Below are 20478 nucleotides of genomic sequence, written 5' to 3' on the forward strand. Positions count from 1 at the left end.
TTCACCTTACCGGAAAATGAAATAATCAGAAAGCAAAAATACAAATAATTGTTTACGATTTATTCATAAATTTGATATTTTCCAATAACAACAGTTCTGCAAAAATAGCATTTACTAGTTTTGATTGAACATGCATGACAAGTCAAATGGCCACAAGGCGTAAACACAATACACTTTTTGTCCGTAACACAAATTTGACAAATGTTTTTTTCATCGTTTTGTAGTTGCAACTCTTGTCGCGTTTCTTCTTTCATGCTGAGGTGATGCCAAATTACGAAATATCTTGGATACTAATCGCATGTCAGCCAAAATGCAAAATATATTAGTACGGGTGGGGTTCGAACCCACGCGGACATAGTCCATTGGAACTTAAGTCCAACGCCTTAACCACTCGGCCACCGTACTTGGTACAAATGAGCTGAGAAGTGAAGATTATAAGAGCTTGAAATTATAATGCAAAGGAAACATGAGTTTTTTCTTATGTTTGAAGATTTTGAAAAATATGAGATGAAATTTAAAAATTGCTTTCACGTGAAAGTGAAGTGAGCTTTGCAGTTTGAAGCATTTCAAAAGACGAAAGTCTTCATGATGCTTAAATTTTGTTTCACTCAATCGTTGCATAACTATTGAAATTTCTGATATACAACTAATGCTTCTAATTTCAGTTTATGTTTTATTCAAAATGTAAGCAGATAACAAAGTACAAACATGCATAGTATTCATAACATTGCAAACATATCAATATACATAATTATACACAATTGTTTTCATGAAATCAAACACAAGCAAATGTTTACAATTGTTATAATGTCAAACATTCAATGTGAAAAGTATTTTTGTTATGCAATGTGGTCACTCCCTGTTTTTCATCCAGACTTGTGACTGGCATTGGTCAGGTTACCCACGGCATCAGCGAGGTCGGAAAATGGTAACTCTGAGCCAGAAACCTATTTTCCTAGTGTCATACACTACGCAAAATCAGCACCCATTAGAGGCCTTCCAGGCGACCTTCTACAATTTGTTACACCTATAATGTAGAGTGCTGGACTACTCGGGTGTAACAAACGGGGTATTGCTGACTCGTTGTAGGCACAACGCCGAACTTATGATCTCAGATACATGAATGGCTATACTGAAGCAAGAATCGAGTGCTACAGCCGCATAGATCGATCAGTGAACGATTGGAAATATGCGATCAACTTCAAGTACCCAAAACCACAAGCTAGGCTCGAAAACTCGTAGACTTATTTCTCTTTTGATCTAAGAGAAGGCTACAGAGTTCACTTTCAAACACACCTCTTAAGCACATAGAGGCATATTTGCTCGCTTTACTTGCAGGCAGGAAATGCTAACTTTAATCTCAGAAAGCATTTCCTTTTATGTATCGCAACTTATGAGCAAAGAAGCGATTGAAGTTTGAATTTTGAATTTTGAAAAAACTGAGGCAGCGCTAAAGGCAGTTACTCGACAGGGCACACTTAGGAATAAGCATCCGATTGCTTGTGTTTTCCTCTCTCTTTGTAAAGACTGTGTGGAGTGTCGGACCACAGCGATACATCGAGGTTGCCACTCCCTATTTTTCATTGCCTGTAGCGCGACATGATGACCATGAGCGGTTCCTAGTATTGGTACTGTACATCACCTTACACCAATACTAAGCTGGTCTAACGACACCTCCATACTCATGGTAGCCTCTCAAATTTTACTTTTGCCAAAATGTTTTTGCGAAGTTGACAAAATCATTGCATTGCATCCAAGACCGTAGCATATTGAGCAATGAGAAACAAATCTCGTCGAAGCTATACTTCTATGCTCATGCTACCAGACGCAAATAACAAATCACTTGCCAAAATCGCTTTTTGTATATGATCTAATGGCTATCACAGAGAATGATCGTATTCGTCAGGCGATGTCAAAGTGATCGACAACATGAGCTGGCCAGACTCAAGAGCGAAAAACTATGAGGTATCGCGACATACGGTTCTCATGTTCAAACCAGAAGGTCAAAAAACCTCTCAGATATTTTCTCTGTATCTCTGATGCACCAAGTTCATAGTGCGAGGAGAAATCTGAGAAGTTCAAACCCACTTTGGGCTCCCAGCAGACTAACAGCACTTCTGAGCTAAGAGCTTGCTACTGGAATGACGAATATTGAAAAATGTGGAGCTTATATACCCGATGGCCAAAATTAATGCGCATCGCATTATAATTGTGCATAAATGGTTAGGACTATTTTTTTTACCGTTTTTATTTATACGCTCATATGAAATAGTTCCAGAATTATCACTTGATTCCGCATTATTATTGTACAAATGGCTCGAGATTTTGAAATCTGTGAATGAAGTAGTTTTTCTATGAAGATTATGTGAAATCAGTTTCAGCAAAATATCATTTTTTTCAAGTTTCATGGACTTGGTGGAATTTGTGCATATAGCTTATGATTGTGAGATCTGTGAGATTTGCTGCAAATGTCGATTTGTTGAATTTGATCATTATGAAGATTTTATTTTTTTCATGAAATCTTGTGAACGCCAGTTTCAGTAAAATATCAATTTTTCATGTTTCATAGACTTGGTGTTTTTTGTGCATATGGCTTATGATTGTGAGATTTGTAATTTTTTGAGAGATTTGCATGAGCCTATATTTTTTCAACAATATGAAGATTTGATTTTTTCATGAAATCTTGTGTGAACGCCAGTCTCAGAAAGATATCAATTTTTCATGTTTCATCGACTTAGCTGCATTTTTTTGTGCATATGGCTTATGATTGTGAGATTTGTAATTTTTTGAGAGATTTGCATGAGCCTATATTTTTTCAACAATATGAAGATTTGATTTTTTTCATGAAATCTTGTGTGAACGCCAGTCTCAGAAAGATATCAATTTTTCATGTTTCATCGACTTAGCTGCATTTTTTTGTGCATATGGCTTATGATTGTGAGATTTGTAATTTTTTGAGAGATTTGCATGAGCCTATATTTTTTTCAACATTATGAAGATTTGATTTTTTTCATGAAATCTTGTGTGAACGCCAGTTTCAGTAAGATATCAATTTTTCATGTTTCATGGACTTGATGCTGCATTTTTTTTGTGCATATGGCTTATGATTGTGAGATCTGTGAGATTTGCATGTGCCTATAATTTTTTGAAAGATTTTCACAATTTTCGATGCATATTTTTTGTTGAGAGCATGAAATTACAATTCAGAGTTGCATTATTTTTGTACATATGGCTTATGATCGTGAGATTTAACATGTTTGAAAATAAAAAAGAAGCTTTTTCATACAATCTCATGTTTGATTTTTTAAATTTCAACACAGCAGAATTTGTGAATTTGCTGTTCATGTTTTGCATTATTTTTGTACATCTGAGTATTTTTTTGAAAAATGAAAAATGTTGCAGATAAAATGTTGAAATGTTGAATGTTTGTGTGATATGTGTATTTCGAGCCATTTTTTGAAGTATAACGCCAGTGGCTGTTATCTTCAAACATTAAAAGGGAAACCTAATTTTCATCGTAACCCTATTATGTGGTCCTAACCTAGTTTTATTTGTTCACAAATTTGAAAATAAAGGCAACGCCAAAGGCAGTTACTCGACAAGGCACACTTAGGAAGAAGCATCCGATTGCCTATGTTTCCCCTCTCATTGTAAAGACTGTGTGGACTGTCGGACCACGGCGATACAAAGAGGTTGCCACTCCCTATTTTTCATTGCCTGTAGCGTGACATGGTGAACATGAGCGGTTCCTAGTATTGGCACTGTACACCACCTTACACCAATACTAAGCTGGTCTAACGACACCTCCATACTCATGCTAGCCTTTAAATTACTTTTGCCAAATCATTTTGCTGAACGAAAACATTGCCACATATCAATGTTCGGTCGTTCAAGAGGAATGTTTGTGATGAATGAAGTTTTGCACTTCGAAACCAAACTAAGAATGCAATGAGCCTAGTACATTTCACTTGTATTTCACAACGCATCTACATTCTAACATTTTTTTTAAAAATTGCTTGATCTTGCAATATTGATTTCAATTTTCATTCAAGCTGAACTTTATAGACATTGACAAAACAACAGGCTTGCATCCTAAACCGCCGCATAAAGGACAGTGAGAAACGAATCTCGTCGACCCATGCTGGCACGAGCAAACAAATCATTTTGTCAACAGCATTTCACAAAAATGACACATTTTAAAATGCAGTGCAAATTTTGCTCTTGTGCACACTATCAAAATGTTTACCATTTTACCAAGTTATGTTCCAACCAATATCGTAATCAATATGACAAGACCAAAGCTTAATAAATTTATGAATTACAAGCAGCATTACTGCTAAAATTTTGTTCAATCACAAATGTTCCTCGGTTTCAGCCGTGACCAAGTCTGGCTGTTTCTCATAAAAAAATATAGTGAAAAACCGTTTGACTGTGGTTTCAATGAAAAAAATCGACAGACCAAAATGTAACCAATTTTATGAAAAAAAAGTGTTATCTTTCGTGAACAATACTTTGGATGGCCAAAAAAAATAACAACAGTACTCACAATAGCAAACAAGACCCGCGTTACTGGGGTAAGCAAGACAGCACAAACATTAAAAGCAAACAGATAAATCAGTATTTCTCCATTTAAATTTCATTTTCGAAATGATTTACTGTATGATAAATTTTCAATGTTCATGTAAAACACGAAATACAAGTGTTGGAGAATTACTGATAAACAAAAAGCAACGGTACAAAGCACATATAATACAAACAATATTTTAAAACGAACAAGTGTGGATAGGTATCTTTTTTCAAATAAACAATGACATTTCAAATAGATCGACGAATTCTGTCTGCTGTCTTCTGTCGGATCCCCTGTGTATGGCATCTCATCTGGAAAAATGAAATGAAACGTGTAAAAGACGAAACATTCTTACATACAATAGCACATTAATGTTTACTCTGGTAAATTTTGGTTTCATTTATAACATTGGATTTTTACAAAAATGATAAATGCTTAATTTCAAAACATATTAACCATTCTCTCAGTTTTGATTTACAAATGACAGAGCAGTACACTAACAACGTGCTTAAAATTATGATTTTTTTGACAACTTTTCAAATTTTTCAAAATTTTTGACTTTGGATTTTCACCATAGCGCATTCGCGTTTTAGCTATATACCTACCAAAGCGCATTTGCGTTTAAGCGATGTAGTTTTTTCACGCTGAGTACCCCCCTTATGAAACTTTTTTTTACATTGAATTTAGAACGATTTAGTTGACTCACAAAATTAGGCACACAAAGTGACGATGTACAAGTATTTTGGGGTGACGAGCTTTTTGGTTCGCTCGCCCGACCAAACAAAAACACTTTTAGTATATATATAAGTCTTTTTGTTTGGCCGGGCGAGGTAACCAAAAAGCTCGTCACCCTAAATTATTTGTACATCGTCACCTGGTTTGCTTAAATTTGTGAGTCGATTTGTCATAAATAGAGTAAAATGTATGATAAGATGCTTAGCATCTTCAAATAATTTGACATTCATCTTTTGGTTTGACAAATAAAATGAGTAAAATTTATGATAAACTGTTTAGCATCTGTAAATAATTTGACATTCATCTTTTGGTTTGACAAATAATAGAGTGAAATGTATGACAAATGCTAAATATCATGAATCGATTCAAGACATGACATTTAGCATTTGGTTTGACAAATAATAAAGTGAAATGTATGATAAACTGCTTAGCATCTGTAAATAATTTGACGTTCATCTTTTGGTTTGACAAATAATAGAGTGAAATGTTTGATAAATGCTCAGTGTCATGAATCGATTTGACACTTAGCATTTGGTTTGACAAACAATAAAGTGAAATGTTTAATAAATGCTCAGTATCATGAATCGCTTTGATATTCATCAATTTGTTTTACTAATGAACAAATAATGTCATATGGTTTGACAAAAAAGTAGATTGAAATACCATTCATTTGTGATGTTTTACACTTGTGAAATGCAGATCGAATGCATTATTTTTGTGCATATTTAATATGTAACGCATACTTAATATCATTACAAAACTTGAAACCTACAGCAATTTATGATCTGTACAATGGAGAGACTTAACCGCAAAATTAAAAGAATTGCCATTCTTGAGGCTAAACTTGCTGTACTCAAAACAGAGTTACAGTCAGAACTGGAGCAGCTGAACAATTCCAATGACATGACAATGAACTATGGTTCAAAAACATTATCACCTGTACAAACTGAGGTTGAAGACTGGGGTGACTGCGTAAGGACTTCAGAAATCATCAGCGAGGAGGACTGGGAATCTGAAGCAAACAGGCAGCCCTTCACTCTTGGTGGGACATTCTGCAAAACGAGAAAATCTACAAACTGGGAAAACAGATGCCCTGTTTGTTTCTCAAAAAACTGTGGACATAAAGTGAACAGATGTTTGTTCAGAGAAGCCGCAACTCAGTGATTTAATATTCTACATTATTGTTGTATGTACCATATAATACTGGATGAACAAGTTAAAAAACTTTTTATCATATACAACTGGATAAACAAGTTAAAAAATAAATAAGCACTTTGTATTTTACCTCGTGTTGTTTTACTTCAATGTCCCGAAACCATTTAAACGAACAACTTCCACTGAGGTCAGACCAGCCATACAGAGCTGAAAAAACAAAACATTTCTGTTGAAAAATGAAAACATCAATGAGTGAGTAAAATAAGAACAATACTTGTTCAATTTGTTTGCCACCAAAAACATGAATCTTAAATGATCTTGTTTTCCCTGCCAGATGATATACAATAAAACTTAACAATATAAGCTTCAACTCACTAATTTTCATTTACTAAATATGAACACTGGCTAATTAACTTCTATTAAGTCTTTGACCACCAAAGAATATTTGCAGTGAGTTGTAAATGCTTAGTCTCAAAACATATAAACCATTCTTTCAGTTTTCATTTACAAATAATAGAGCAGAACACTAACAATGTGCTTAAAATTATGATTTATTTGACAACTTTTCAATTTTTTCAAAAATTTTGACTTTGGATTTTCACCATAGCGCATTCGTTTTTTAGCTATATACCTACCAAAGCGCATTTGCGTTTAAGCGATGTAGTTTTTTCACACTGAGTACCCCCCTTATGAAACTTTTTTTTACATTGAATTTAGAACGATTTAGTTGACTCACAAAATTAGGCACACAAAGTGACGATGTACAAGTATTTTGGGGTGACGAGCTTTTTGGTTCGCTCGCCCGGCCAAACTAAAACACTTTTAGTATATATATAAGTCTTTTTGTTTGGCCGGGCGAGGTAACCAAAAAGCTCGTCACCCTAAATGATTTGTACATTGTCACCTGGTTTGCTTAAATTTGTGAGTCGATTTGTCATAAAAAGAGTAAAATGTATGATAAATGCTTAGCATCTTCAAATAATTTGACATTCATCTTTTGGTTTGACAAATAATATAGTGAAATGTATGACACATGCTAAATATCATGAATGGATTTGACACTTAGCATTTGGTTTGACAACTGAAAGAGTGAAATGTATGACAAATGCTAAATGTCATGAATCTGACACATAGCTGTAATTTTGCTACCATTATGTGAAATAAGTACAAAGAGCAAAATCAAATCATGTTGGTTCAGTGTTTCAGTAAATTAAAGTACCAAGATGAGTTAACTTTACTGTTCATTGTAACTTTGAGATTTGTTTCTGATAAAATTTGGTGAAATTACTTACTTGTTATTGACAGAGCAGAACACACTGCATATTGGGTGAGCTTCAGGTTATATAGGCTAGGTTACTCCTCACAACTCTGAAACAAAACATTTTATCAACAAAACTGCACATATTGCTTGTTAGTTTTTTACATTTTTCATTCCATTAAAAGCATGGCTAAGTGCACATTTCATCCACATCAACAATGTTGAAATAATCCTGAAAACAAAATACTTCCTACATACAAACAGAAACAGAAAAACTGTTCACATGCAGAAGGTATTATGTTCCCAACATTTCTTATCATTCACAACAGGAACAAAAATATGCATTTATGGCATTGGTAGATATCAAACACAAACTGAAAATTTATCTAATAGCAGTTCAATGTAATAAATCAAACACAGTGTCTGTTATTAGATAAATTATCAGTCTATAAAAATTATTCCAAGCATATTTCCAAACAGACTAAGCACTGAGATTATGATATGACAGTTCAATTCATGGAATTAATTTTCAGCGATTTTACTTACTTGTAAATGTACTTTCTTGGGTACTGCCTTCAACCATTTTGATCACCAGCTTTCTGACACACAGGACGACTGCATCTGAACTGCCGTCTCTGGTTTAAAAAAAAATAATTTTCAACATATTTTTCAAACAAACAAATAGAAGAAAATATTTATCAATCTTGCATGATTTGCCATTTCGTATTTCTGCCAGTTTGGTCCCTAAACAAAGTTAAAATCATTCAAAATATGACATAAACAAGACAAGAGATATGAATTAACACTGCTTAATTTGTTTTTCAACATATCTAGCCGAGAATTAAAGTTTCTAAAATCGGCTTCGAGAATGTTCGAAACATTCTAAAACGAGCTGGGAGCAATTTCTTTTGATAGAAGTTTTTATGGAATTCAATAGATACATCGACAAAACTTGCTGGTAATATGATACATCATATATTTAGACACAATTTCTCATAAAACTTTTAAACATGCATGTCATACTTACCGCAGGAAAGCTGGAAATACGACCTTCACAATTTATTTTTCAAGATGGCCGACCAGCGCACAGCGAGAACTCTGCAATATGACGTCATACATATCACGTCATATCATTCCATGAATTGCATTATTTATCTATTTTTTTTTAACTTTTACGAAAATAAAGAAAATACACTCATTAAAAATAATTGAAATTATGTTTATTATGTTTTATGTATCGTTTTATGAAATTAAACATTAGGAAAAAAAAAGTTTGTTCATTTTCAGAAAAACGAAATCGAAAGTAGAAATATTTTCTGAAATTGGAAATGTTTAAAACCTCGTAAAATCATTTATATCTCTTGTATATGCATAAACCCGGCTTGGTTCAATCGCGAAAACATTATAGAAACTATAACTACCAAGGTCGTACCTTCAAACACAGAAAATATCCCAAATTTTACACACAAAGAGTATTGTTTACATGGGTTCATCCGTATCCAAGTGAATACGACAGACAACACTTTTCCTTATAATAATCAGCTCAGTATAGCTTGTACCGAAAATCGTAACATTAGTCTGTGATTGTTTTACTTTATTTCATGTTTTATTTTGCTTAAGTATCGTACTTTGTAGCATTTTACAATACATTCTGTGTACCTTTGAGGAGTTATGCATAGCGATTTGCACATATATATGACTATATGACCATTACTCGTTTGATAACTATGAGCAAGCATAGTTGTTCTTAAAGCTTAAGTGATTCCAACTAGATTACTATAGATAAACACAATAAAACACGAACAGTTCATACATTTTATTTTGTTACTAATCATTGTCTGTTCATCACTCAATTTATTGTTAACAACGTTTTGGCACAAACTGTCTCCCACGCCTGGCGAAGAACTGGCGAAGTGCTTCGTGATTCTCATTTCTCTCTAAGTCTCTGCTACTGAGCTTTTCAACAACTTTGTAAGTTTTGTCAACACTCGACGAGTCTTCTTGCAACAAACACACCAAACAGGGGTACAGTTCAGGGCACTGATGGCTTTCGGCTTTCTGTTCTGTTTTCTCAGCATCCCCTTTTTTGAAACAAATCAAACACGGATATAGTTTCGGACACGTTTGGATTTCAATTGCCATATTGATGTTTGCATTCAATTGCACACTGTCCATGTTTTTCTGTTTTGCATCAGACCTTCTGAGCAACTTCTTCAAACACGTTTTGATGATTTTCTTGATTCCCATAATTTGTATATATACTAGATCAGTAGGTTTTGACAAGTATGACATGAGAAGAAAAGATAAGTTTATATATGAACTATATTCGTTCCACTCATTGCATTATTTTAAGCCATGGACCATGCAATCTACAATGCTAGGTACAGTGCTTGCTACTATGTTACTATGCTTCTATTTTTCAATCGAGATAAAACAAACAATCAAATTGCATTTCAACGCATTTATTCAAAGTTAAAACATCAAAACAATTGTTTGAACCTTTTCATTCGGAAAGCACTTAATGAAGTATCATCATGTTTGAGCGGATTGAAAACTAATGTCAATTCTTGTTTTCGCTCACAAAAATACTTGGTTCAATTTCGTCAATTTTTACTTCCTCGTCTACGGTCTCAATGTCTTCAAAATTATCACTATCATAACAGTAACCGTCACAAACGCAGCAATTTCTCATATAACAAACTGCCCCGTCTGGGTTGTCATCTTGCATGGATTCGATTTCGCTCGATTTTTGTTCTTCAGCATCTCGCAAATAATCTTCTGCCATCTCCATCATTTTTTCATATTCATTGATATCATTCATGGGTTGCTGAGAACAAGATTCACTTTTTTGCTCGTTTTCACTTGTATTCTCACAAGGTGTTGTTTGCTGTGTCGATGCTTGACTGGACATAATTGTTTGAGAATGTGTATGACAAGTAACAAATTTCAAGCCTTATAATATGAAAAAAATAATGCGTTGTCTCCAACTATCTATTGAGTGGAGACTAAAGACGGAGATGGGGACAGAGTAGTTATATTAGTAATTGTTATTTTAATTTTCAGGAAATAAACATCTCGTAAAGACATTTATCTTTAAAATTTCTTTAGTGTTTTATCTTTTCTTTTTTCGGTGTTGATGTGGAAGAATTTCTACAACATTTGCATTGACACATTTCTCGATCATAACTTTTCAGTCTATTGTCTATAATATTCCACACGCACCATCGATACGTTGGAAATTTCTTCAAACGTGGAACATCATTACTGAAAACTATCACTACTGGTGGATCAAACTCTTTACTTTCATATTTCGTGTTGTCGAAACTCCCATATTTGAGTTCAATGATCTCGTAGGTAATGTGTTCCTTGCGACTTCTAAACAAATCAGATACTACGTACGACTGTCCTTTGTCCATGTATTTGATATCTACACTTCTACCATTGCTGAATATATATCCACCTTCATACTTTTCCATAAGTTTACCTTTGTCCATGCCTGCTAAAGCATCCTGTACACGATTCAATATGTCATAATACGTATATGTATCTTCATATTCGGCTTCAATTTCCTTGAAAGAATCACCAGCAGAATCATCATCAGAACAATCACCGTTACAGTATTCGATTACAACACGCTCGAAATAATCATCATCAGAATGAGTGGCTGATTGGCTCGTCATAATTGTTTGAGAGTGTGTATGACACTAATCTTAACAACAGTCATTATATCATAACAAAGTAATTCACTTTTTTGTGTTTTCTTTCCACGATATATAACACTTACAGTGAACTAGCTCACAATACAAACATGACGGACATAAGCAACCTTAATTTACAAATTACTGGCTTCGTAGCGAGACTATGTATGGGTGATAACAAGCACGAGTCTACGTTCAAAGAAATCGTCTCAATACTTGACAATATCGAAAAACCTTTTCTGCAAAACAAACTAGAAACGACCGAGTATCGCAAGAAATGTGGCGCACTACAGCAAAAGGTGTTTAGGTTGATCAGAGAGAACGATTGGTATAAGCAAACTTATGTGCACAACTCGAATACGGACGATAGTCAACTATTGCAGGACGAAGTTACACGCTTGACATTGAATCTGTCACAGCTGACTGCGGAAAACAATCAGCTTAAGCAAAATAACACGGCATTGGAAGACGAAGTTTTGCGCTTGAAATCTCAAACAGACAACCTGCAATCCTTAGACGAAGCTGCCTGTATGGAACTATTCAACGAAAACACTCAAGATTTTTCATGAATTACTTTACTTCTGCCACTTCAATAAAAAGCAATTTCAAAGCATTCGTTTTTTATGTTTATTTTATGTTATCCTAAGTCTTAGAAACGCAAATCTCAGAACGTTGTGCTTAAACTGTTTTCTTGCGCTTTGCTTGATTCTGGCCAGATAATCTTTTCCTTCTGAGTTACCCAATCTTTTGTAGTAACGTTTTATGTTTCTTCTATTCATTTTTTGTGCCGGGTGGTTTATCCAACAAGCGGGACAAAAGCCGTTGTATTTATCAAAACAGCTTGGACACGCGGAATGTTCGAATGCACATTGTTTCATAACGAGCAAGAGATAGTCAATGTTACTGTAGCCACCGCACCAATGACAAGCTCTGAAACGTTTTCCGAGTCTCTTATCATACGAAATACATTTTGAGTTTTTTTTACCGTTGTTGTGAGCCATACTTTATTTAAAAGGTTCAAAAATATTTCACTAATATAGTGTCAAGTCAATTTCATTCAGTTTATGTAATTCAAATGTTTTGACAACAGTAACATGGCAAGTCTTAACCGTTGGTGACACAATAAACTACTGTCTATATTTGCTGCGTTTTACACATTTACGAAAACACAAGACAAAGAATATTTCATTTTTTCATGTTTATTTTACAATTGAATCGTTATCTACAAAAACTTGAAACATCATAACACACTAAATGTCTCCAAAGTCCTGATACTCAGAGTCCCCAGGTTCATTGTTCATAAGTACGGTTTTATCGTTTCCCACATATAGCCTATGTACTTCAACAGAAAATCGTTTAGAATCTCAGGTTCAGCATAATCGTTTGAACTGTGTCTCAGTGCTGTCCTCGCTTCTTCCGTCTCACAATACTTGATCTCTCTGTACATTTCAACGCACCTCCTGATCTGGTCTGCCTCATATTTTGACTCCTGAATATTGTATATTTGTTCAAGTATTTTCGCAACTTTATCATGATCCAAAGGGGAAGCCGGCGAAGAATTTTCAAGATCATCGCTAAAATTCCCATCTTCGATATCGTCATCATCTGAAAGGACAACAGCTGTAGCTTCATCTTTTCCTTCCCATGCCTTGAACCTCTTCCTTATCGGGCTAGCAGGTGGAGTAAGAACGTCTGCTTTTACTTTTACTGCGCTGAATTCTTTCTCATCCATGCTCACATCCATACAAGACTCTGCCGCATCTCGCAAATAGTCTTCTGCCATTGCTTGTAGTTTTTCGTCTTCAGTTGAGTAGTGCTTAGGAGATGATTTGCTTGACATGTTGTAGATTGTAGATTGTTTGTAACCAATACCAAAATTTACAGACCTTATAATAGCAAAAAAATAATTCATCGATATTATTCATCGTCAAAACTTTCATATTGGTTTTATGTTCATTTATTTCAAATAGAAGCACATTGTAGCTTTTTGCATAAATATCAAACAAGATCCATACAGTCATTGTCCTTGTCAAACATACCAACTCTCATCGATTCGGTTTGCTGGGGGGAGGTATTGCTGTATTCTATTTTCTGTCTTTTTACAATGTTATCCATCTCACCATTTTCCACTTTTCTTTTCATTCCCGCATTGGAACTGGAATCGTTTAAATCCATCTGCGGTTTGAACATTTCATAATAATTCATGAACGTTTCCTTATCCAACATATCAACACTCATCGATTCGGTTTGTTGCGGTAAGGTATTGCTGTTGTCTGATTTCTGTGTTTTTACGGTGTTAGCCATCTCATCCATCTCACAGTTCATGGCATTGGAATCATTCAAATCCATCTTCTGTCTGTACAATTTACAGTCGTCGCACTGGCAGTCCTCAACTTCGTAAAACTTACAGTCATAATAATTCAATCTGAAAAACTTACAGTCGTCACACTGGCAGTTGTTTGTCATGATCTCTTTGCAGTTTGGTTTTGCCATGATCTCTTTGCAGTTTGGCTTTGCAGTATTTTGCAATGTTTTGCAGTCTTTTGCTTTTATACCCTTTTGAACTTTGTATTACAAAAAGGCGAACATCAACACGTCACTTTTGAACTTTTCCCTTGTGCTTTTCTTAATGGTGGCGAGGTAATCATGCCTCATCTTTCTCAATAACCAGTCGTTAGTTTCTATTTTACCCAATTTCTTGTAGTATCGTTTCCTTTCCTTAATGTGTGCTAACGCAACTGGATGGTTCAACCAACAAGCAGGACAAGAGCCATTGTATTTATCGAAACAGCTTGGACACGCGGAATGTTCGAACACACAGTTTTTCATAACGAGTAGGAGATAGTCAATGTTACTGTAACCACCACACCACTCACAACATCGAAAACGTTTTCCGAATCTCTTATCATACGAATAGTTTGACGTGTTTAACATATTTGACATGTTTGACATGTTTGGATCTGTATCGGCTGTATCGGCTGTCATAGTGTATGTTTGTGTGTTTGTATGTGTGCATGAGTTCTTTGTAGCCACCACAAATAATGGAATACAGAAAACGGGGGTGAAAATAAGGGGGGGGGGGATTTTCAACAAGGGGGGGGGCCTTTTCTATCAGCCTATTTCCCCAAGTCCATTCCATTTCCATTTTCATTTTTCAAACATCAAAACAAAACTTCCCAGTTTGCTCAAATATGAACACAATGATCATCGGTTTTATAAGTCAAGTTAGGAAAACCTTGTAGCTATTCAAAGATATGGAAATAAGGTTCACACGCATGCGCAATACGCTGTGCGTACTGATCCCCCATGTGCAAGTTTTTGTTACAAAATGAAAAATAAACATTAAACAGTACATAATAATAATAATTTTACTTACGTGTCTCGGTAGGAATTTCAACTTTTGATTGCCTATAAAGTTGAATTGCAGTACCTTCTTTATGAAGATCTAAAGAAAGTACGCGAAAAAGCGATTTGTTGGAAACTGCTTCTCAACCAGTATATTAAAAAAATTATCGTGTAATATTTCTTTTTTTTATAATATTTTATAGACGTAATATGCTTTAACCCGGAATCCCTGATCGGAAAAACCACCCACTGTTGGTACAAAACAATTTGTACGTGAAGGGTTTGCCATATCACAAATCGTAAATAATCCGTCAACGTACAAATATTTGGACTAGGGTAGGAGGGTTGGGGGGAATCTTTTCCGGAGTATAACTTGTAAAGTCTTTGAGGAATTGACTTTAATCTTAATATACAGATATATCTCATTGAGAAAAAGTGCATTGCACTGAAACCATAACCATGAGTGCAGTATTTTTTAGCTCACCTCAGCCGTAGCCTAAGGGTGAGCCATAAGGATCGATGAATGTCCGTTGTCCGTCGTCTGTCGTCCATCCACACTCAGTTTGTTAACACTCTAGTTAACTTTGTTTTAGTTATTGACCTTTGTTAATTTTCATATAAAGTTTGTTTGGAGCACAAGTCATTGAGGCATTGACTTCAAACTTCATAAACAGAAATATCTTATTTAGAAAAAGTGCAGTACACATTTAGAACCACATCACTTGGTGCATCACTTTTTAACCAGGTTTTCAACGAAAACCGGGTTATTAAAATGAGGTTGTCGTTGGGCGGGCGGACCGGCGGGCGGGCAGGCGTCAAACATTGGTTTCTGTTCAATAACTTTAGTTAGCATTGATAGATATTGATGAAACTTGGTGTGTTGGTAGCTTATGGGAAGAGCTAGCTTGGGATTGCTTTTGAGGGGGGTGGGGCTAAGGTCAAGGTCACTGTTACTAAAAATAGGAAAATGGTTTCTGCCCAATAACTTTAGTTAGCATTGATAGATATTGACGAAACTTGGTGTGTAAGTTGCTTATGTGAAGAGCTAGCATGGGATTGCTTTTGAGTGGGGAGGGGCTAAGGTCTATTACTTAAAATAGAAAAATGGTCAAGGTCACTGTTACTTAAAACAAAAAAATGGTTTCTGCCCAATAACTTTAGTTAACATTGACAGATATTGATGAAACTTGGTGTGTTTTTTTTTTAGGCCTTGCTAAAAATAGAAAAATGGTTTCCGCCCAATAACTTTAGTTAGGATTGAGATTATTGATGAAACTTGGTGTGTAGGTAGCATGTGAAGAGCTAGCTTGGGATTGCTTTTGAGTGGGGAGGGGCTACGGTCAATGTCACTGTAACTTGAAATAGAAAAATGTTTTTTGCCAAATAACTTTTGATAGCATTGATAGATATTGATTAAACTTGGTGTGTGGGTAGCTTATGTAAAGAGCTAGCTTGGGATTGCTTTTGAGGGGGGTGAGGCTAAGGTCAAGGTCACTGTTACTAAAAATTTAAAAATAGTGTCAGCCCAATAGTGATGTTCCGATGATCAATTATAATCGAAAATCGATTGGTTGGGCCTGAAATCGGCGACAATGGATAGTATTTGGTTATAATCGATTATCGAAAAAAAATAATAATAAGAACAAATAATTAGTAAGTGTTCAGATGTTATCTTTAACAAAATGGCTGATGAAAGCCACAATGAGCAAGAAAATGATCTATTTTTATACAACAACACTTAATAACTTCAATCATAGACATAAGGTATATGCATATATAATGATTAAGAGTTTAATACTGTACATGAATAAAACTACAACTCAGGTACTATCTAGTATTTTAAAAACTGATTGCACTATCGGTAATCGGTTACTTGAGTGGAACCGATCATCGATAGTAAAATTGCAACCGATTCCCAACACTACCGCCCAATAACTTTAGTTAGCATTGATAGATATTGATAAAACTTGGTGTGTAGGTAGCTTATGTACAGAGCTAGCTTGGGAATACTTTTGAGGGGGTTGGAGATAAGGTCAAGGTCACTGTTACTAAAAATAGAAAAATGGTTTCTGCCCAATAACTTTAGTTAGGATTGATAGATTTTGACGAAATTTTGTGTGTAGGTACTAGTAGCTTATGTGAAGAGCAAGCTTGGATTTTATTTTGAGGGGGTGGGGTCAAGGTCACTGTTACTAAAAATAGAAAAATGGTTTCTGCCCAATAACTTTAGTTAGCATTGATAGATATTGATGAAACTTAGAGCGAAGGTAGTTTATGTAAAGAGCTAGCTTGGGAGGTGGGGTCAAGGTCACTGTTCCTAAAAATAGAAAAACGTTTTTCTGCCCAACAACTTTTATTTATTGCCCTTTGTTAATTTTCATACTTGTTTTTGTTTGGAGAATGATTTAAAGAATTTTTAAGGTATTGACTTCAAACAACATATTCAGATATCTCATTGAGGAGAAGTGCAGTGCACTGAAACCATAACTCGACCAGAAAAATAAAAATAAAAGTACCCAAAGGGCATTAATTTTTATTTTAGCTCAGAATATTGTTTAATAAAGCGTGATTCATGTTTTCATTCTATTCAGTTACTTCATAGATACTTGAACAGCTGTGTTTTTCCTACACTTAAGAAACATAATTATTATGTACAAGTTTGACTTATTTCTACAGATATTTGACTTGAAATATGGTGACTTCAGTGTCCCACCAACCTATAAAATCTGTAGAAGCAGAGTAATTTGATACCACAACATTAGATTTTGAAGCCTTTAGATACATGTAGATAATTTAAATCGGTTATTCAGGAAATAACAAAAAAGCAATAGGATGGGTTCACAGTAGGCTGCTAATCTAGGGTTTAATATATTAGAAACTTTAACCTGCTAAACTTTGAGTATATATATATGTGAAAACCTCTGATTTAGGAAAGGAATTTACATAAGTTTTTAGTAACTTGTTTTCCAATCCTTATTATTTGTATTGTTGTTAAAATACCTTGTATATGTAAATTTGAAATAAATACTGTTTAAACTAAAACTTCTGATTTAACGGATAAATTTGCATCTACATCTGATGATTCGGCACCTACTAAGGTACTGAGGACACACCCACTGCGATCATTAAGACAGAAATTATTGTGTATTCCTGTTAGTGTTAAAGACCATCTTTCATCATATGGCCTTTCAGTCCATTTTAGGAAAAACAGCTAGACGTGTTCTAAAGGAGGATTGGTGTTTATTTTGTAATTCCATTGCAGAAACGTCTGATTTGTTTTAAAAGAACATGTCAACGTCAGTGTTTTATTTTCTTCAATGGTGGGCTTGTCAACTGTCAAAATGATGTTTTCGCATGCTACAATATGACATTAAGCACTAACTAGTATAATTTTATATATACATGTACATAATTATTTCTAGAATGAATTAATATATATTAACATATTATTAACATATATTGTATATATATTTATTGCGAAATGGTGTACACTTATATATTCCTTATAAGATCCATCCTAATATGTGCAACTACCTTGTGTCTTATAGTTTGATTTGTTGAAATGTATTTATAAGGGACAAGAAACTATGTAGTTCACGTGAATAAGACACTGATCTGTTCTGTTTTAAAAATAGAAAAGAAAACCAGCCGATTATTTATTTTAGATTAAATTATGATTATGTTTGGTTGTCATAAAATAGAGCATAAAGGTTTTTAAATAAGTATCTCCTGCATACGTTAAAATCTGGAAAACATGTATGCTCATGGTCAACATAGTATCCGCATTATCAGTCTAAGTACATTTGTACTGCACTGCCCATTTTTTGATACACATGTACCTTAACCACCATTGTAATGTAGATATGATACGAATTAAATAATGTGAAGAAATGTCCTGTTGTTTCCTCTGGCAAGCAATAAATTCTGGCAATGAAACTAAATGTTTAGGACCATTTAAGTAAAAACTAAAAAAGTTGTAATTGGACTGATATGCAATTAAAAATAAAACCATCATTCTGTCGGTTGTTTTAATATCACTTCAAATATGACTTACCATATGTCTTGATAATTAATGAGAAGCTACAACACGTAAATGTTATCCGATTCATAATGTTTTAAACACGGTTATTTTTCTTAAACTTTAAAGTGAATATTTCTAACACACGAATAATATTTTAGGCCGAATTATATTTAAGAAAAACAAGGACGCTTACGACAACTTTACTTCCTCATTCATTCGATGTTATCGGTTATTCAAGTATTCGTGTGTTTGACTTGTTTATACCTTAACAGGCCCGTCACAGGTAACTATATTGACAAATATGATGTGCCTGTGCCTTGATTTTGCATAATGCTCACCTGGTGATAAAATGTTTCTACTCAAACAAATGTTTGATTTTGGCGAAAAAGTTGATATCAATGAAGGTATAATTTGAAATGAAGACAAGTTCACTAATGTAATATTGCCATTCCTACATTTGCGACACACTCTTCCATGTCGCTGTACAATTATGTTGTTAACTGAAAACAAGCAATTGTTAACTTAAAACGTTTACTTTAATGTGGTCATAAAACCATCTGTATTTATTGCTCCGTATCTTCTACTTGTTTTAATCAATGATCGTTATCACTATGCCGGTTATTTTGGAATTAAAATTTTGATATTTCTTAAACTCTTCTTCGAACTTTACTTATTAAGACATTTCTTATTTAATGCGCAAAATTTCTATGTGTCGCTTTTGAAGTTGATGTCTTAGATAATAAAACAAATAAGTTTGCAAATAATCCGGATTTGCAAACTTATACCGCATGCTGTTATGACAGGATTCGTAAAAGAACATATGGCCTGATATTCCTCGTTCAAGTCGCGCTTAATTGATTCACGCCTGCATGCATAAGCGTCTGCATTTCCCACGGCAGTCAATGCTACGGCATCCACTAATTTTGTAACAAGTCTGAATTCACACTCTCCTGGTAATCCCGTCCTGCAGCCAAACTATCATCTGCATGATAAGCACCATAGCTTTGAGTGTGAACTGCTAAGTTTTTTGAAGCCTCACGTCTTTAGAGCGCGTTATCGCTTCAATTTCTCTCCATTTTTCAGGATTTACTTTAGGGGGATTCAACTTCGTGACGTTCTGTTTTTTGTCTGTCTTTGTCTTGTCAATGATTTTGTCAAACTGACCAAAGGTCCTTAAACTGATGAGCCTTATGCTTCGCTCAATGACAACTGCGGGAATGTCCTCAAATATATCAGCCGCAGTAACTTGTTGGCTGCAGCTGGCCTGGTCAGCGACATCAGGTGTTGACATTGAGGAAGACTCGTCTTCACTCTCATCGCATGGTTCATGTTTGAATTCGATCTACGTCTGACTTCAAATGAACAAAGTTTTGAATCATCTCTTGCATAAATTCACTTTGCTCCTGTTAGCCCTTCGAAATGGTCAGCAAATCATTCTGTGGTGCTCAAAAATTTTCCTGTTTAGGCACGTCCGAACTGTCTTTCTGAGTTCAGGGTATATCTGTTTCAGTTGGACTTGTGATCTTTTTTTTGCAAAATACCACCATTGCTATCCAGTACGATACTCTGTTTATGTCCGAGTGTCTGATTAAATAGAATAATAATTGCAAATAAGACTATTAAAATTCACGAATAAAATTAAATAAATCCAATATATCACTTATTTTTATATCATCTATCAGCTATCCCTCTACAGTAA

At 34.6% G+C, this 20478-nt stretch overlaps 1 long non-coding RNA gene and 1 other non-coding gene across 2 annotated transcripts; both read right to left on the bottom strand.

The window, feature by feature from the left end:
* Positions 1-323: 323 nt before the first annotated feature.
* Positions 324-405, bottom strand: Trnal-uaa (transfer RNA leucine (anticodon UAA)). The gene has a single exon. It is a non-coding gene; the product is annotated as a tRNA-Leu (tRNA).
* A 4372-nt stretch (positions 406-4777) lies between these two features.
* Positions 4778-9227, bottom strand: LOC128235250 (uncharacterized). Its single transcript, XR_008261168.1, has 7 exons — positions 9148-9227; positions 8743-8813; positions 8262-8350; positions 7750-7825; positions 6588-6664; positions 6240-6354; positions 4778-4878 (listed from the first exon to the last, which is right to left on the bottom strand). It is a non-coding gene; the product is annotated as an uncharacterized LOC128235250 (long non-coding RNA).
* Positions 9228-20478: the final 11251 nt, after the last annotated feature.

Source organism: Mya arenaria, chromosome 5, assembly GCF_026914265.1.
Source record: "Mya arenaria isolate MELC-2E11 chromosome 5, ASM2691426v1".
NCBI lineage: Eukaryota > Metazoa > Mollusca > Bivalvia > Myida > Myidae > Mya > Mya arenaria.